Here is a 19,733-nt window from a genome sequence, read left to right as displayed (position 1 = left end):
TTACGGGCTTTTGTGGATCCTCTTTATGATGTTATTTCCTTAGTGATTGCCCTAGGAGTTACAATTAACATCTTAATTTGTAACAATGTAGTTCAACTAATACCAACTCAATTATAATAGTATACAAAATTCAGTTATAGTAGTATATACTAGTATACAAAACTTTGTGCCTGTATAGCTCTGTTCCCTCTCCCCTCTTTGTGCTATGCTATTGTCATACAAATTACGTCTTTATACATTGTGTGCCCACTAATACAGATTTATAGTTATAGCTTTATGCAGTTGTCTTTTAAATCAGATAGAAAAAAAGTTACAAACAAAAAATACATTTATACTCTTTTACATTTACCTATGTAGTTTTCTTTCCCAGTACTTTTTATTTCTTCATTTGCATTTTAGTTCTTGCTTATTGTCCTTTTATTTCAGCCTGAGTGACTTTCTTTAGCGTTTCTTTTTTTTTCCCCCTCCTTCTTCCACCTGCTCCCCCCCACTCCAGTTCAAGCCTTTGTTACTCAGTCTAGTTGTGTAGGACACAGCTACCTGGCTGGTATTGTGAGTCTTGCACTCCCCCCCCCCCAGCTGAGGCAATCGGTTGCCAGTTGGTGAGTCGCTCATGGCAGCTCTTGCCAGCTGCCAGCCACTCATGCTGGCCACAGGCCTCTCCTGGCAGCACTCGGCAGCCCACAGCAGCACACACTGACCTCTAGCTGCTCATGGCAGGCCAGCTCCAAGGAGAGCCGTTGTTCACAATCTTAGCTATAGAGGGCACAGCCTACTGGCCCATGTGGGAATTGAACCGGCGACCTCGGCGTTAGGAGCGCAGCACTCCAACCACCTGAGCCATCAGGCTGGCCCATCTTTAGCGTTTCTTGTATACAAGGTCTGCTGGTAATGAGTTCTCTCATTTTTATGTAGGAATGTCTTAATTTCTCCTTTGTTTTTAAAAGATACTTTTGCTGGATATGGAATTCTTGGTTGACAGTCCTTTTCAGCTCTTTGGATATATCTTCCCATTGCCTTCTGGGTCCATGGTTTCTGAGGAGCTTCTTGGATTTGCAGGTTTAGTGTTTTTAATCAAATTTGAGAAATGTTTGGCCATTATTTCATTAAATATTATTCTCCTTTCTCTCCTCTCCTGGGACTCCCAATAGGAATTTATTGATATGCTTGATGGTGTCCTACAGTTCTTTGGGTTTTTTCTTTTTTTAAATGTCAGATGTGTTTTTCTTTTTTTTTTAAAAAAATAAGCAACCTGATTTATTTATTTATTTATTTATTTATTTATTTATTTATTTATTTATTTATTTATTCCCCCTTCTTCCGCCTCCCCCCCACTCCGGTTCAAGCTGTTGTTTCTCAGTTCAGTTGTGTAGGACAGCTCCCTGGCCCATGCTGGTGTTATGAGCCTTGGGCTCCCCCCGGCTGACGCAGTTGGTTGCCAGTCATTGGTCAGCCGCTCACGGCAGCTCTCTCCGGCTGCCGGCCACTCATGCTGGCCACTGGCTGCTCCTGGCAGCACATGGTAGCCCACAGCAGCACACAGCAGCTCACACCGACCTCCGGCTGCTCACTGCAGCCCAGCTCCAGGGAGAGCCGTTGTTCACAATCTTAGCTGTAGAGGGCTCAGATCACTGGTCCATGTGGGAATCAAACAGGCAACCTCAGCATTAGGAGCACGGTGCTCCATCCACCTGAGCCACTGGGCTGGCCCATTCTCTGGGTTTTTGATCCTTTTTAATTTTTCTTTCTGTTCTTAGACTGGATCATCTTAATTGACTTAGCTTAAAGTTTGTTGATTCTTCTGCCTGTTCAGATCTTGTGTCAAACCCCTCTAGTGATGTTTTTTATTTCCTTTATTATACTTCCAAGTCCAAAATTTCTATTTGGTCACTTTCTATGATATATATATATATATATATGTATGTATGTATGTATGTATGTATGTGTGTGTGTGTGTGTATATATATATATATATATATATATATAGTGTGTGTGTGTGTGTGTGTGTGAGACATTGTTCTCAAACTTCTTCTTTAATTCTTTAGTCATAGTTTCCTTTTCTTTTTTTGATCTTATTTAAAATGGCTGTTTTAAAGTCTATCTAATAAGTCCAGAGCTTGGGATTCCAAGTTAGTTTCTATTGATTGCCATTTTTCCTGTAACAGGCCACACATTCTACTTTGAGGTAATGTTATATATACTGCTTCATGTATCATATAAGAACTTTATAATAGTATACTTCTGTTCCTTCCTTCCTGGTCATTGCCCTACTCTGGTCATACATTTTACTTGTATATAAATTGTATAATATATTTTAAATTATTCTTGCTTTGAATAGTTGATGATTAAAATATACATATTAAATAATGATCAATAAAAAGGTTTTATATTTACCCACATCATTGTTATGATTTCTGGTGCTCTTCATTCCTTTGTGTAGATACGTAATTCCATTTGTTATCATATTCAGCTTGAAGGACTACTACAGGTCGGCTGGTGATTAATTCTTTCAGCTTTTCTATGTCTGAAAAAGTCTTTGGCCTTCATTTTTTAAAGATGTCTTCTGTGAGTATAGAATTCTTGGTTGATAGTTTTTTCTTTCTTTCAGTCTTTTAAGATGTTACTCCATTGTCTTTTGACTTAAGTAGTTTCCAATGAGAATTCTGTTGTCATTTTTGTTCTTGTATATATGATATGTCTTTTTTCTCTGGCTGCTTTTAGGTTTACTCTCTATTACTGCTTTTAGGTAATCTGGTGAGTGTCTTGGTTTGGTTCTTTGAGCTTCTTGAATATGTGTATTTCTAGTTTTATTCCAATTTGGAAACATTAAGTTATTATTTTTTACATATTTTTCCCTCTCTTCTTTGTAAGTACCACTCACAAATATATATGAGGCAATTTGAATTTATCCCACAATTTACTGGTGCTTTGTTCATTTTATTTTATGGTGTGTTGTTTTTTTTTATTTCTGTTTTATTTTGGTTAGTTTCTATTGCTGTGACCTCCAGATTTTTCTCCCTGATTTGTTCTGTTGGAATTTCTAATCTGCTGTTAGACTTATATAGTGTATTTTTATCTCTAACATTTCAGAGATTTTTTTTTAACTTATTCTACTTACCATGTTTACTTTCTCCTTTAGATTTTTGCATATATGTATTCCTCCTTCACTAATTCTGTAACCTGTATAACTTCTCAGTCATTTATTTAAACTTTTCATTGTGAAATAAGTGGAATTTACAGGAAGTTGCAAGAAAAGTGTACAGCATTGTTCCATGTGGCTTTCATCCAGTTTCTCTCAATGGAGCAACCTGTATAACTATAGTACTATTTCAAAACTAGGAAATTGATATTGATACAATCTACAGAGTTTATTCAGATTTGACCAGTTTTACATGCACGCCTATGTGTTTGTGTAGTTATATGGAATTTCATAATGTGTGAATTTGTCTATCTACAACTACCTTCAAGATACAGAACATTTCCAGTCCCACAAGAATCCTTCCTGTTGCTCTTTTATAACCACACTCACCTTCCTCCACCCCATTCATAAACCTGTAACCAACCCAGGCAACCACTAATTTGTTCATTTCTATAATATTATCATTTCTTAATGTTGCTTAAATTGAATCATACAGGGTATAATCTTTTGAGAATGATCTTTTTTTCTCACTCAGCATAATTCCCTTGAGATCCATTCAAGTCATTGCATGTATCAGTAGTTTGTATCATTTTGTTGCTCAGTAGTATTCCATGGTATGGCTATCCAAAGTTTGATTAAGCACTTACTTATTGAAGGACTTCTGTGTTGGTTCCAATCTTTGGGTATTATGAATAAAGCTACTATGAACATTATCGTTTCTTTTGTAAACTTAAGTTTTTATTTTCTGGGCTAAATGTCCAAGAATAAAATTGCTGGGTGGTATGATAAGTGCAGATTTTATTTTATAAGAACCTGCCAAACTGTCTTTCAGAGTGACTGTACCATTTTACATTCCCACCAGCTATGCATGAGTGATCCAGTTTTTCTGCATCCATATCAACCTTTGGTATGGTCAGTGTATTTTATTTTAGCCATTATGATAGATGTGTAGTGGTAAGTCATTGTGGTTTTAATTTGCATTTTCCTAATGGCTAATGATTTTGAATATGTCTGTTCATGTCTTTTGCCCATTTTCTAATGGGATTGTTTCTTTACTGTTGAGTTTTCAGAGTTCTTTATATATTCTAGGTATAAGTCCTTTGTTGGATAAATGGTTTGCAAATATTTTCTCCAATCTGTGGCTTACTGTCGTGAACACTAGGCTCCTTTGCCTTCTCAGACTCTCATTCCTGTGTTCTCCACTCAGGTTGCATCTTGGGTTTTGTCTGGGTTTTCTCTTGAATCCCCCTTTCTTTTGACATTACTTGGAAACTCTCTCTAGGCATTAAGCTTGGGTAATCATAGGGCTTTCCTTGTTTGTTTTCCATGTCAGGAATCACTGTCCTTCATTGTGTGATTTTCAGTGTCTTAAAAACCATTGTTTCATACATTTTATCTGTTTTTTAGTTGTTTGTGCCAGGAAGGTATATGTGATCCCTATTACTCCATATAAATGAGAAGTAAACCCCCTCCCCAAACTTTTTAATAAATTAGGAATACTCATTGTTACTAACTTCTATCCAATAATTCCTTCCTTTATGAAGTTCTTAAAAAGGGGGGGGGAGGGAAATGGAGGCTGAATATAACAAAAAAATGCTTCTGCTGTTGTTCAGTGTCCGTTGAAGCCTACCTACTTCCAGAAATCTCCAAATCAGATACAGGCTTAGAGCTAGAAATAGGTCATTTACTATAGCACAAAATGATAGGAAAAGATTTTAGTGACAGCTTGTGTGTGATAATATATCCTTTCTTGTTTCTTTTCTTGAAAGAATGGTCATATTTATAAAATCACATTTTTCTGTATTTAAAGGGTACAGTTGACCAGTTAAAGCAGCCTGTCCAGCCTAAGTGCACTAGCTAGGTAATTCTCCTTTGAACTTTATTACTAGTTGTAGAGCTTATGTCAGAGTTTATGATGATTTTAAATATATACTAGGATTCCTTAAAGATTTATCTCTGCATTTCAAAGTTGCACTTAATCTCTTTAAAAACTCAGAGAGATATTATGTTGTCATAGGACTACATAGTTATTGACCACTTGAAGAAAATATTTTCTGGAGTCATTTTGTGTAATTAGGGCACATTTCAATAATTAGATGACTGATCTCTGGGAATCTGCTAGAGCCACGTTTGGAATAGAGCTTCTTCCTCTTCTTGTGCCAGTCTTATCAGGAAAGTTTCATTTCTATTTCTAGTCTATCGCTTCTGCTGATGAACCAAGGGCACACTTGGTATATTAGTCCGCTGATTTTCACAGTGTCTGTCATGTCGTCTTGCACAGAGTGGTTACTGAGTATGCGTTGGATGAATGAATGTCTCTTCGTGAAGTTACTGCTTCAGTCAGCTCCCTTCGTATATTTCATCCAGGATCTTTCCTTTTCTTTCCATCTCTGTCTTTTGTCATTTTACTTGTTTGCATTCCCTTCAGAGGGTGAAGAACGAAGGCAAAGAAGATGAACCTGAAACCATTGTATCATTATGAGTGACTCTGATAAGAAAAAAGTATGTGAGAAGAGATTGAAACACTTGGCTAAAATGAGTTAATGCTGTATTTCATTTAGCCATTCTATTTTTTCCCTGCCGTTACCAATGGTGGATTGGTTCTTTGCATTTTCTTCAAAGCCCTGACCAGCTTTTTCTCTCTTTAATTTATAGCTAGTCATGTGCTCTTTTATGTTTTGTTTTTATTTATAATATTTATAACTTTTCCTCTATATGACGTCTTCCTCCTCTTCTTTATTCCTTAAATACTGGTATGTCCTGAGGCCTCTCCTCACCTCTCTAGCCTTTTCTGCTGCTAATCTGCCACTGTTCCCTTGAAAATCCAAGCTTTCAATTATTATCAGTTTGGTGGTCTAGATACCCAGTCTCACTGGTGTAACTGCCTATTGGGCACTTTGACTTTGCCATCCCCTGGGTACGTCGCATACGAGTGCGCCAGGCTTTAACAGAACTTAATCATCTTTCTTTCCAAACTGGTTTATTCTTCAGTATTCCTGTCTCAGTGATGGAAATACTCAACCCAGTTGTTCTTACAAACTTTTTGGTATCAGAATCTCTTTATACTCTTAAAAATTATTGAGGCCTCTAAAAGAGCTTTTATTTATGTGGGTTACACCTATCAATTTTAATGCATCAGAAATTAAAAATTGAAAAAAATTTAAAAATATTAATTCACTTAAAAATGGTAATAAATCCATTACATGTTAATTAAATAAAAGCAATTTTGTTTATGAAAAAGTTTTCTAAAACAACAAAAGTTTGTGAGACGTCTTTGTTTTTTTATTTTTATTTTACTTTTTTCCCTTTTCCTCTCCCCCCCACCCCCACCCACTCTGGGGCAAGCCATTGTTTTCAATCTAGTCATGTAGGACACAGCTCCCTGGCCCACGCTGGTATTATGAGCCTTGTGCTGCCCCCCTGCCCCCCCCCCGCTCCCCCCGCCAGGCAGTCGGTCACCAGTCGTAGGTAGGCCACTCATGGCAGCTCTCTCCGGCTGCCAGCCACTCACGCTGGCCACTGGCCGCTCCTGGCAGCACATGGTAGCCCACAGCAGCACACAGCAGCTGGTGCCAACCTCCTGCTGCTCACTGCAGCCCAGCTCCAGGGAGAGCTGTTGTTCACAATCTTAGCTGTAGAGGGTGCAGCTCACTGGCACATGTGGGAATCGAGCTGGCCAGCGACCTCAGCGTTAGGAGCATGGCACTCCAACCACCTGAGCCACCGGGCCAGCCTGTTGTTTATTTTTACAAATCTTTAATGTTGGGGTTAATAGATCACAGATGGATTCTAATATCTGCCTTTTTATTCAATTCATTGTGATATTTCAAGTCAGGGAGCTTCTGGAAAATACTATTGTATACCTGTTGAGAGCATGAGAGTGAAAAGGGCAAGAGAGTCTTAGTATTATTATAAAAATGGTTTTGACCATGCAGATCCCATGAAAAAATCTGGGAGATTCCCAGGGGTCCGAGGCCACACTTTGAGAGGTGCTTTTCTCTCCGGTCACCTGGCTGTCCTCTTAGACTTCTCCTCACCCAATCATCACATACATCTCATACATCACTAAATCGTAATGATTCTAGCTTCTTAGTGCCTCTTGGGTCAGAGTCCCCTCATTCTATAGCTAATTCTATTTCCTAGCTGGTGTCTCTGTCTCTATTTTATGTTCTTTCTAAGCCATCCACATGTAGCAAAAGTAATTCTAAAACAGAAACATGATAAAGTAACTCTTCTGAAACTCCTTTATAAGTTTCTCATCTTTAGTAAGTACACAAGATATTTTATGATCCTGTTTCCACTAACCTCTAGCTTCCTCTCGGGCCACTTTTCTGTGTACCTCATGCTATAGCTTTTTTTATGCAATACTTGCCGTTCTGAGAAAGCATCATGGTGACCCATACATCAGTGTTAGTAATATTATTGTGGTTTTGGGTTCACACTATGTTCCTGGCACTGTTATAAGTACTTTATATATATATTACCTCATTTAATCGTCACACAGCCTTCCAAAAGAAGTACTCCTGTCATTCCATTTTATAGCTAGGAAACTGAGGTTTAGAGAGATGAAGTAACTTGCCTCAAATCATCCAGCTAGTAAACATGGAATCTGGGTCTGTTTCTCCACTTCTCTGTTTGGTTAAATACTATTTGTCCTTGGGGATTAGGCTTAAGCATCCCCTTCTAACGAAAGCCTTTCCTCCAGGATGATTTCGATGCTTGCTCCTGCTATTTCCGTTTAACTTTGTGAGCAGCTCTAGCTACATTATACATACAATTTACCTGGTTTGTCTCCTGCACCGTTGACGTTCCTGGTAGGCACAGAAAGAGAACTTCATTCCCCTGGCACACAAACATTAGATTGCATCCAAGAATATTTGTCTCTAAGAGGAAAATACACATTGAGGACCTTAAAGCCTAATATCACTCTGGGCCTACTTATTCTGTTCATTGTATGCAAGCAGACCCCTCAGTTTCAAAGGAACCATAAAACAGATAATATTATTTCTATATTCTTCCAAGTTTTAAAACTAGTGACCGCCACTCTTGCTGTTTTAATTTAGAGAAGATTAAATAACAACAAAGATAATAGCTGACATTTATTTAAATGCGTTCCGTGTGTCTGATCATTTTACTTGTATATTAACTCATTTACAGTCCCATGAGATAGTTACTATTACCTTTGTTTTACAGATCAGGGATACTGAGGCACCAAGAGATTAAGTAACTTGCCCAAGATCACACAGCTTGTAAGTGGCAGAGCTGGAAATCAAATATCTAAAACTATACTGTACAGAATACTGAATGGTCTTCTTTACTCAGGATCCCATAATTATATTCTTTGTTAGGATAAAGGTAAGTGAGGATTAAAGGTAAAATTATATTGGCATAACTCTGGAGTGGTGATCTGATAGAAAATGATTTAGTATAGATTTTTTTAAATGTGTTTTCTTTTTAAAACAACGTTTTCCTTTTTGGGGGGTATGAATGGAAAGATTTTTCATTTTATCTTTATCACAAAATCATTATCACAATTCTGAGCTTCCAGCCCATTTAATTCCCACTTTTCCAGTGAATAACAACAAGAAGTTTCTCATTTTAGTTGGGATTTAGGCGGTTGATAATCAGTTTTCTTCTCCCTGAGAGTTACATTGGTTATTTCCAGAATCCTGATTCCTTTATTTATTAGCTGCATCTAAACTTTATCTGCCCATAACTCCTTTTTACCCCCACAATCCCTTGAGCATTGCAGTGGATGTTTAATTTTGAGAATACTAATTAACTTCAGTAATTACACACCTTGAGGCATTTCTAGACATGTATAGCTTTGCATTTTTGGTCTAGAATAGGATGTATTGGAGATTGTTGGCTTTTGTGTCCTGTGTGTTTTTTTTTAAAAGAAGGCTTTGAATTTTGTTCTGGGAGGAGTTATGTTAATCCAGGTAAGTCCAGTCATAGAATTTAGAGCTATTGGGAGTTTATTTCGCCATTGCCCGGGAATAGCATACTTGTCTTTTGCTAATAGTATCTTGAGATCACCAAGAGTAGTTTTTCTTTAAGATGATGCCTTATGTGGTAGATGTGTTTCAGAATCAGACCAATATGGAGGATGCAATTTTATTAAATAAGCTTTTGATTAAGTACCCAGGCTAGTTTTGGGATTTGTGTTACAGAAAGCACATCTGCAACATGTCCCCCTTTTTGACACACTTTTAATTTTCAATATGCAGGATGTGCTGCTGAGCTACCTTTTCCCCAGCCATTATTGTCTACCTGAGAGTGTCATGTATAATGTTGTCAAGGTCATTTCAGTTTGTTTCAGAATAGATGTGATTCCAAATTATCTACTTCCTCCACAGTATTCTAACCTTTGGTTTGGAAACTGGTGTACATCAGAGAGAGAAGTGTATTCAGGAGATTTGAAAACCAAAATATGTTTTTGAGAATGTGATGGGGTATAGGATATAGTTTGTAGACTTGCTTTGAATTCTTAAGAGTTGAAGGGTTGACCTGTGCAAGCAAGACTCAAGGGAGGTAGGAATAAAAGCATGAGAGACATGTAGAAAGGTGCATTTTTCCTAACTTGCTCTTTTGGATTTCTTTCTACTATAGCCCATAATATTTGGAGCTTAAAACAAAAGCTTCAGTATAATTTGGTTAATTGAATTATCCTCTCTAGTGGGATTATGTGTGAAATTATTGAGTATTATTAATATCCCTGTGCAGGCAGATAACGAAGCAAAGTTGAAGAGAACAGAAATGTCCTCAAATTAAAGATATACTTGAATGTTTTTATTAACTTGATTCTTAAGGAAACTGTTCTGAAATTAGAGGAAACAGCTAAATGAAGTAGCCATATACTATAAATAACTCATTTTCTCGTTATGCCAGGCTTATTTTCATATTATATTGATGTTGGGGTGTCATATAACCACTCTGTATTTGCTTTTTGTAGTTAATGATTTATTAACAAATATTCGTTGTGCCAAGAACTGTCTGAGATTAAGGGATATAGCGGTGAAGAAAAATGAAAAATCCCTGCCCTTATAAGCTTACATGTTTTTCCAGTTTGTAGATATAATTTACATGCAGCTATGCATAAGGTTAAGGTGTACCACATAATGACTTGACATACATATATTGCAAAATGATTACCACAATAATCGTTTATGTAGTGCAAAAAAATAGAGCTTACGTTTTAGTAGGAGAAATGGTTTTAAGAAAAATAATGCCACTAGATTTCCATGGAACAATGACAGAAATCCCTGAAACGAGACGCACAAATGGCTGTGTTTTGATTGTAGTTTCTCTGAAATTGGCTCTACGATTTTTGCCCTTTTGGTCCCTTTTTGTCCATACTAGGGAGAGGAGTGGTGGCAGAGCCAATAATAATAGCCTTAGTTTGTCACAGATTTGCTGTACATCAGACACTCTGCAAAATTACTTTGAAACTTATTTCATCACATTAAAATCCTATTAAGGAGGTTTTAACTATCTTATTTTACAGTAAAGTGAGGCTTACAGAAGTGGTTACTATAATAATATGAGCTCACACAGCTGGTATGTGATAGAATTGATAGGCCTGCTCCTAATAGTTTTAAGTCCCACGGCAAAAGCATGAATGTGAATACATATTCCGTGTGTCTAAATATTTTAAGTTATAAATGAAGATTTTAAAAAAAATTTCTCCTCCTACTTAGACAGGTATATTTTCATAATGACCTAGGGGCCAGAATTCTTAGACTCCTCAAACTCTGAGACAGGATGGAACAGTGCAGTCTCGTCTCCATCTGTACCCCTCTCATCATCTGCCCTTGTCCACCCTTCAGACCATGGAATGTGTGTAACAGTGGGTCTTGTCTATGGAGAACAGTTAGAGATCTACTGAAGGCTCTGGAAGTGGGTTTGGGACTGCTTGGGCAGGGAAGTCTGAGATCCAGAGTATAGTTGGAGGTGATAGAGTCAGACACTTTAGATAGGTGTGTCCCCTTGGTCCCAGGAACATCTTGCCCTGAGGGAATAGACAAGTCAGAAGGGAAGAGAGTGGATGTGTCTAAAGTGTGAGACTCAGAATCTGGTTCACTTGTCACAACCAATGGTGGTGGTACTAGTGCCAGGACTCAAACTCAGGTCCGTCTGACCACATTGTCTGTTGTCAACGATAAGAAAGCCTGAATTTACAGAAAGAGCAGAGATGGAGTGCTGCCTGGTGAGTGAGGCAGGGGTGGAAAACAGCTGGTCTGACCATGGTATGTCATGCCTAGAGAAGTGCTTTCTGTGGGCCATGTTGTAAGTGAGCCTGTTTGTTTCTCCCTTGAAAATGCTAGTTAGTGTTTGCTCTTAGAATGTAGAGAATTTAAGAATTGAAAAAACGAAACAAAACAACTTCATCTTATTCCAAGTGCATTCTGACTTTTGTGTAGTTTAAATTGAATGGCACAGCTATGAAGGCGATGTAGTTGATTTTTCTTTTAAAGGCAAGTGAGGCAGAGCATATTGGTCTGTTTATGTATTGGTCTGTAGTTTATACTGAACAAGAATTTCCTCAGCGTTGTTTGTTGCTTAGAATAAAACAGTATATAGGGTCGGCCCGGTGGCTCAGGCGGTTAGAGCTCCATGCTCCTAACTCCGAAGGCTGCTGGTTCGATTCCCACATGGGCCAGTGGGCTCTCAGCCACAAGGTTGCCAGTTCAACTCCTCAAGTCCTGCAAGGGATGGTGGGCTGCGCCCCCTGCAACTAAGATTGAACACAGCACCTTGAGCTGAGCTGCCTCCCGGATGGCTCAGTTGGTTGGAGCGCGTCCTCTCAACCACAAGGTTGCCAGTTCAATTCCTCGACTCCCGCAAGGGATGGTGGGCGGTGCCCCCTGCCACTAGAAAAAAAACGGCAACTGGACCTGGAGCTGAGCTGCGCCCTCCACAACTAAGACTGAAAGGACAACAACTTGACTTGGAAAAAAGACCTGAAAGTACACACTGTTCCCCCAATAAAGTCCTGTTCCCCTTCCCCAATAAAATCTTTAAAAAAAAAAACTAAAACCAACAGCAGTATATAAAAGGACCAGATTATGGTTTATTTTGTATTTGTATTATACGTTATAGGTAAATTAGACATCATTATATAGTCTCAAAATTTTCAGTTGTCTGAAATCGATCTCAGACTTATGAGGAGAAAGTGGTGTATGTGTTGATGGCTGTGGGGAAATGTAATGTCAATATAGGATGTTATTTCTTCATCACATGTTGTTGAGTTTGTAGACTACATTAGGGTTCTGGTCATACTTATAACCCTCAGGACACCAAGTCTTAAGATTGACTGTCCAGCCACACTATTCATCAGACTCCATACGTGGAGCATTCTCGAATAGATTGAAACCTGCACAGTCCACATAAACCCAGGATCTTGGACTATCCTCATCTAATTGTAAACTTATCAATTCTGTCAGATTTGGAGTTTAATTTAAATCTGTTAAGAACATAACCATGGCATGGCTTCTGTTCCGTTTTCTAGCTACCCTTTTTATTAACAGGTGAGAATCTTGTGTTTGTATGTCTTGTGAGATCAGATCTGTTAGAGGTGGGCAAATGAATAGAAAAATCTTGGATGCTACCATGTTTTCCCAAAAATAAGACCTAACTGAAAATAAGCCCTAGCACGATTTTTCAGGATGACATCCCCTGAACATAAGCCCTAATGCATCCTTGGAGCAAAACTTAATATAAAACCCGATCTTATTTTGGGGGAAACACGGTATGTACCCTCAATAGTAGAGGGTAATTAGTAAGTAAAAGTCCAAATTTATGTTAGACCTAGAACTTGGTGGTATAGAAAATAGAATTTTAACCGCTTTCTAATTTTTTTTAAAACACATGTCTTCCATATGTCATTTGGATTTGTTTTGTCTATGATAACTACTATTGCCAAACAGTACTAATGTTTATTAGCTCTCTTGTTACCAAAGTTGCCAAGTTCCTGAAAAATACTTGTTTTTTTAAAAAGCACATTAGAATTCTGGCATTTGTTTTGAGTGACAGTTTCAGCAGCATCCTGTATTGCAAAGGGCTTGGGAATTTATGTCATAAATCCGTTTTCTCTGACTCCTGATTCTGCCACCTAGGCTCTGTAGCCTGTGGTCTATTTTTAAATCCGGCTGCTGTGCTGTGTATTGCTGTGCTCTGTATTGCGGTAGTTCTTTTCCTGAATTATTTATCATTGTTTGGAACTGAATGGAGCAGTATGTTTTTTTACCACTGCTCATTAGAACCCATGTGTCTGTCTTCAACTTGGTTGACAGATTTGGTTCATGTTAAATCCCACTGGTCCATTCTAGGAAGGCTGCAAGGCAGTGTGGGAACAGGCCACAATCTATGATATACTGTAGAACATTCAGACTTTCAGATTATTATTATTTTGTTTCGGCAGCAGTAGGAAAGGTAGAAGCTATGCCATGTTCTTTCCTTACACTACTCAGAAATAGAGATTGTGCTGTGCTGATTTTTGTGATGACATTTATATTTTTGCAATTGTTGCATTTTTAGGAGAGATAGGGAGGAATTCCTATGAAAAACACAGCATTAAATTTAGATTCAGTTACAAATATGACCCTGATTCTTGGGGGCACTTTGAAATTTTCTGGTCTTGGGGTATGGTTTGTGGGGGATTCATTTATTTTGTTTGGGATTATTTCTTCTCATTGCTTGTTCTCTCACCTTACAGACTGTAGGCTTGGAAAAAGGGTGGCAAAACCTAAGAGCGAGGCAGTTATTTTGAATGATATTTCCTTCCTGTTTCTGTTTTCTGATGCATCAGAACTAGTGTTTCTCTTTTGTCTTCATGTGTTTTATCCTGCTTCCTGTCTTTCATGAAAATATTTTTCTCTCTTGATGTTGCTGTTTTTTTAATTTCTCTTTAATGTCTGAGTACACTACTACTTGTGTATTCTTTACTTTTTAAAATATTTTCCCTTTTCGTATCACTGTAGGCAGAAAGGTGATACCTGTCAATCATTGGGCACTGGAGAAGGAGAAACCTTGTTTGTACCCCTACCCTGTTGGCCATCTCTGAGTTTGCTCATACCTTTTTAAAAAAAGTAATGGTATAGATTTGGTTTCCGTTCTTGGGGTAGTGATGAGATACTTTTATATTTTGAACTAGAACAAGATTTTTGGCCTTCTGTTGGTCAGTGCCACTAACTGTGAAACTGGTGTCTCCCTGCTCAGTGATTCCAGGTGTTGTTATTAGCATTTCACCCCCCTGTGAGAGTAGCTCTCAGTTGCAGAAATTCAGCGTTTCTCAGCAGGACTTTAGGACAGCCCCACACACTGACTCCTCCTGACATTTCATTCAGCTCGTTTCTTTGGGCTGCATCACACAAGTTGAACTGGACTGAATTTACTATCTTTTCCTTGTGTTTTTGCTCTCCTCCAGCTTACCTTGACTCTCTTTGCCAATACATTTCCATGACTCTTTGAAAAACCCATTGCAAAATTACATGCTTTAGGCAACTTAGGAGGAAATCAGAGATGAATGGACATGTTTTTCTCATTGTTTGGAATTTCTGTTGGTTTTTAATTTCACATATATTTTTAAATTCCAGATTTCAATTGAAAAGACAAGAGCAAGTATTTTGTTTTCTGTGGACTCTTGTGAACTGTTCCTGTTGCTCTCTGTACATGGTAGGCAGTCAGCTGCCTCACTGCAGGACAGACTCATTGGATAATAGGGTATCAATGCAGGAAAAGAGGAATCCTAAGTATTAGAGATTCTCTATTTTGTATCTTTTAGAATGGTAAGAATACTAAGACTTTACAGTCTTACTTTGAATTATATTTTGGAGACCAAAATGACAGACTACAAATTTGAAGTCCAAAAAGACATGCTTGGTTTCTAAAACAGCCATCCAAGTTTTGTCTGCATAACAGTTAGAGCATATTTAATACTGGCATGCTAGGAGGGTGGCTCACTTGAGCAAAAGTCTATCCCTGACAGTCTGATGATGTAGTTGCTCATTCTTAATAAATTTGAGTTCACATCAGTCTACTATGAAAGTCTTCTAGTTGACATTCAGAACCAGAATTGCATATTATCTGCAGGGCTGTTAACCTCATTTTATAGCCCCCCATGACACTTTTCATGAGAGTTGGGTTTACCTTAGGGATATTAATTCAGAGCTAGGGTCTCTGACCTTTTAAGAGGTGGAGCTATATTTTATTTCCTGACACTTTTTAGATCATTTGATGGTGTTAGGTCCTGGGGTATGGGGGGAAAAGGTGGGAGACTGGGGGTTCCTGAGTGAAGAAGGCAAGGAGAAAAACTGCTTGAGACTACTTATTTGCCTAATCCTTCAATATGAAATCAATCTCTTGACCATTTGTATTTGTGTGCCTTCTTAGCCCCAATGCCGCTGACTGTGCAAAGTTAGGGAGCAGTCCCCCAAGTCCACCCTCACTCCTGGAACCAATTGCAGTGTTCAAAGGTCCCCAAGACCACCCCTGGGTTCAGTAATTTGCTGGAAGGAATCACAGAAGTCAATAAAAGCTGTTACACTCAAAATTATGGTTTATTTCAGCAAAAGGATGCAGATTAAAACCAGCCAATTGGAAAAGACACATGGGACAGAGTCCAGGAGAGTTCTAAATGCTGAACTTCCGGTTGTCCTCTCCCAGTGGAGTCGTGGACGTCAACTCTTCCTGGCAATGATATGTGCCAGCACACAGATATGGTTCACTGCCTGCTTGTCCCTCCTGAGTTCAAGCTGATACTCTGTGACCCAAAGTCCCCACCATAAATCACACTGTTAGACTATCTGGCACAGATCGAGGCCCCCAGTTAATAAAGACTCTTAACGAGCAAGACATTCCAAAGGTTTAGGATTACTTCCAGGAGCTGAGGCAAAGACCATACCTCTTTTTGGGCAAGGTTAAATTCTTTACTGTACACTGTGCTAGTTTAATCCTTAGGACAAACCAAGAGAAATGGGAAAGGAACTAGTTTAAATTATTTGAATCATGTGAATTTATTTTCTGGTCAAAAAGTTAAATATATATAAATTGAATATAATAAAAAAGTAGATCTAAGTTGATATAGCTCCCAGGCACCTGAGAGAAGCCAACTCAGGTCATCCCTGGTGGAACATACCTCAGCCCTAGCTTCAAAGAATTCCCAAAGATAGATTGCCAATAAATGAGCTAATAACAATATCACAAATAAACAAGTCTCTATGAACAAGTATCAGCAGAAACAACTGATCCAGACTCAGAAACTTCACATACTGGAATTATTTGATATAGAATATAAAACAAGTATATTTAATGAAATAGAAGAGTGAATAAAAACCATGAATAAGAAACAAGAGAATAAAGCAACACTGGTTGGTTTATAAAATAAGCAACTAGATATTTTATAAATAAAAAAATGTAATAATTAAAAGTTAAAAACTCAATGGAAGGGAACTTAAGTTCTAGTCATGGTGTAGTAACAATAAGTTGATTTATGCTCCTGCCTTAAATAAATAGTTGGACAAAATATATTTTAAAAACTGGTTTAGACATTGGACAAGCAGTAGCACAGAACGGTGATACCTGAGAGAAGTGAAACAAACAAGTTGAGTCCTATGGTGACCTCACCTTTCAGCCTGAAGAATGTTTCTAGCCTAAATTACCCAGGATGGGAAGGGATACCCAAACAGAACTGGCACTCTCCCTGGTTGAAGAGACAGAGGTAAAAGTTTTGGAAAGTCAAGGCTAGAATTTTGTGGGCAGAATATTTGAGAGAGGAAAGCATTACACAAAAGAGCAAGAGGTTTCCCCTAAACCTGCACTGCCCAGTACAGTAGCTGCTAGCCACGTCCAGATACTAAAAGAATAGTTCACTTCCTCTGTTGCACTAACTACCTTTCAAATGCTCAGTAGCCATAATTCCATCCTCACAGAAAGTTCTATTGGACTTTAGTACCTTATATTCTTTAGCTTAGTGCTAATCGGTTCATAATTAGTGAGGAACTTAACCCAAGGCCAGAAAAAGACCACTAGAGAGCATTAGGCAGAACAGTTCCTGGAATACAGGGCCACAAATATGTTGTGTTGCCACTAGTCAGAGTAGAAATACCTTCTAACACCTGGGACATTGAGTTGAGTTCTTAGAAGGGTATTGCCTCAATAATGGTGTCAAATTAGCCGTGGTATAAAGGATTTGCCTTGGATTTGCTCAACAAAGCATAAAAGCAAGACTCAGAAGGATCAAATTGTTTCCAAGTCACTGATTCCTAAAACAAAGCTTAAAATTAAAGAAAAATTTAAAAACTCCAGCCAGTAATGCAAAATTTACAGTGTTTGGCATCCAATCACAAATTATCAGATATTCAAGGAAGCAGAGAATACAGTTCATAATGAGAACAACTAGTCACTAGAAATAGGCCTAGAAATGACACAGATGATAGAATTAGTAGACATTGTAACAGTTATAACTATTCCATATGTTCAAAAGCTAGGTGAAAGATGGAGCATGTTAAGTAGATACATGGAAGATTAAAAAATGACCCAAATCAAACTTTTAAAGGTGAAAATTATGTCTGAAATGAAAAATATAGTGGGCAGAATTAACAGCAGGTGGGCATTGCAGAAGAAAAAAATTAATGAACTTGAAGACATAACAATGGAAACATCCAAAATAAAACGTAAGAAAAAGATAAGAAATATACAGTGATAAATGAGTAAGTGAGCAGTGGGACAACATCAGGCAGTCTAAGAATATGTATAATTGGAGTCTCAGGAATGTGGGGGTGGGGACAAAAATATTTGAAGAAATAATGACTACATATTTTCTAAATGAAAACTAGAAACTCACAGATCCAAAGCACTCATTTAAGATTTTCTCTTCATCACTAATTTTAAGCAATTTGATTATGATATTGCTTTAGTGTAGCTCTTCATGATTTTTCTATTTTGGATTCTTTGAGGTACTTGGATCCATGAGAACCCAAAATAAAAATCATGAAGAGAGCTATACTAAGACACAGGTTAACCAAGTTGTTTAAAATTAGTGAAAAGTGAAAGTCTTCAGAGCAGACAGAAAACACACACACACACACACATTATCTACAGAGGTGTTGTAGGGCTGAATTGTGTCCCCCAAAATTCAAATGTTGAAGCCCTAACCCCCAGTACCTCAAAATGTGACTATATTTGAAGAAAGGGCCTTTAAAAAGGCAATTAAGTTAAAATCGGTCTGCTAGGGTGGACCCTAATCCAATCTGACTGTGTCCTTATAAGAAGAGGAAATTTGGATCCAAACACGAGTGCACAGAGGAAAGACCATATGAAGACATAGTGAAAGGGTTGCCACCTGCAAGCTAAGGAGAGAGGCCTCAGGAGGAACCAAACCTGTGACACCTTGATGTTGGACTTCTAGCCACCAGAACTATGAGAAAATAAATTTCTGTTTTTTAAAGCTGTCCAGCCTGGTATTTTTTTATGGTAGCCCTAGCAGATTAATTAATATACAAGGTAAGAATTATGGCAAAATTTCATTAGAACTCAGGCAAGCCAGAAGGTGGTGGAGTGGTAGCACTAAAGTGCTAAATGAAAAACAACAACCTGTAAACCTAAAATTATATATGTGTTGAAAATACCTTTCAAACGTGAAGAGGAAAATGTGCAGAATGGGAAATCTCTAGGGTCAGAGAGTACATTCATGTTTGCTTAGGGCTGAGGATTTGGAGAAAATGGGGAGTTATTTCTAATGAGGATAGGGTTTCTTTCTGGGATGATGAAAATGTTCTAAAATTGATTTTTAGTGATGAAAGCACAACTCTGAGTATACTAAAAGCCATACATTTTAAATGGGTAAATTGTATGGGATAAGAATTTTATCACAATAAAAATAACGAAGATGAAATAAAAGCTTTTAAAAATATACAAGAGCTGATAAAATTAATCACCATCAAATTACCACTACAAGAAGTGTTAAAGGCAGGAGAAAACTATACCAGATGGAAATTTAGATCTACGTAAAAGAATGAGGAGAATCAGAAATCTATATAGAAAATAGTAAAGACTTCTTTTATTTCAAAAAAGCCACTTAAAAGATAATTGACTGTTTAAAACAAAAATAATAAAACTGTGTTGTGGGATTTATAACGTGTAGAAATGAAATGTATGACAGTAATTGTCCAAAAAGTTGGGAGAGGTGAAACAGAAGTGTACTGTTCTAAGGTTATTCTACGTGAAGTGGTATATTACTGGAAGGTAGACTGTAATAAGTTAAAGATGTATCTCCTAAATCCTAAAGAAACCACATTGGGGGGGGGAGCAAACAGGTGTAGTTAATAAGTCACTAAAGGAGGTAAAATTGAATCATAAAAATGTGTAATTAATCTAAAAGACATCCAAAAAAAAAGGAAGATGAACTGAGTGGACAAATAGAAAACAAATAGCAAGATGGTTGACTTCAATCCAACCATATCAGTAATCACATTAAATGCAAATGATCTAAACATTACAATTAATAGGTGGGAATAATCTGATGGCATTTAAAAGTAACGCCTAGTTAAGTGCTATCTATAAGAAACCCACTTTAAATATATTTAAAGACAAA

The 19,733-nt window shown here is 37.7% G+C and overlaps 1 protein-coding gene across 24 annotated transcripts in view; it reads left to right on the top strand.

The window, feature by feature from the left end:
• R3HDM2 (R3H domain containing 2) overlaps positions 1 to 19,733 on the top strand; it is a 135,374-nt gene that overhangs the window by 35,865 nt on the left and 79,776 nt on the right. For 16 of the 24 annotated variants that reach the window (XM_074325514.2, XM_074325533.2, XM_074325536.2 and 13 more), the window contains one exon: positions 8,333 to 8,494. The exons of 7 other annotated variants lie outside the window; for them this stretch is intronic. The gene's annotated coding sequence lies outside the window, so the exon portion shown is untranslated. The remainder of the gene's footprint in view (positions 1 to 8,332; positions 8,495 to 19,733) is intronic. One more of the 24 variants, XM_074325516.2, reaches the window with a different exon arrangement.

This window comes from Rhinolophus sinicus, chromosome 1, assembly GCF_057876585.1.
Source record: "Rhinolophus sinicus isolate RSI-liver-muscle chromosome 1, RSI-T2T, whole genome shotgun sequence".
In the NCBI taxonomy this organism is placed as follows: domain Eukaryota; kingdom Metazoa; phylum Chordata; class Mammalia; order Chiroptera; family Rhinolophidae; genus Rhinolophus; species Rhinolophus sinicus.
Note: the sequence above shows the minus strand (reverse complement) of the source record. Positions and strands in the feature narration are given on the sequence as shown.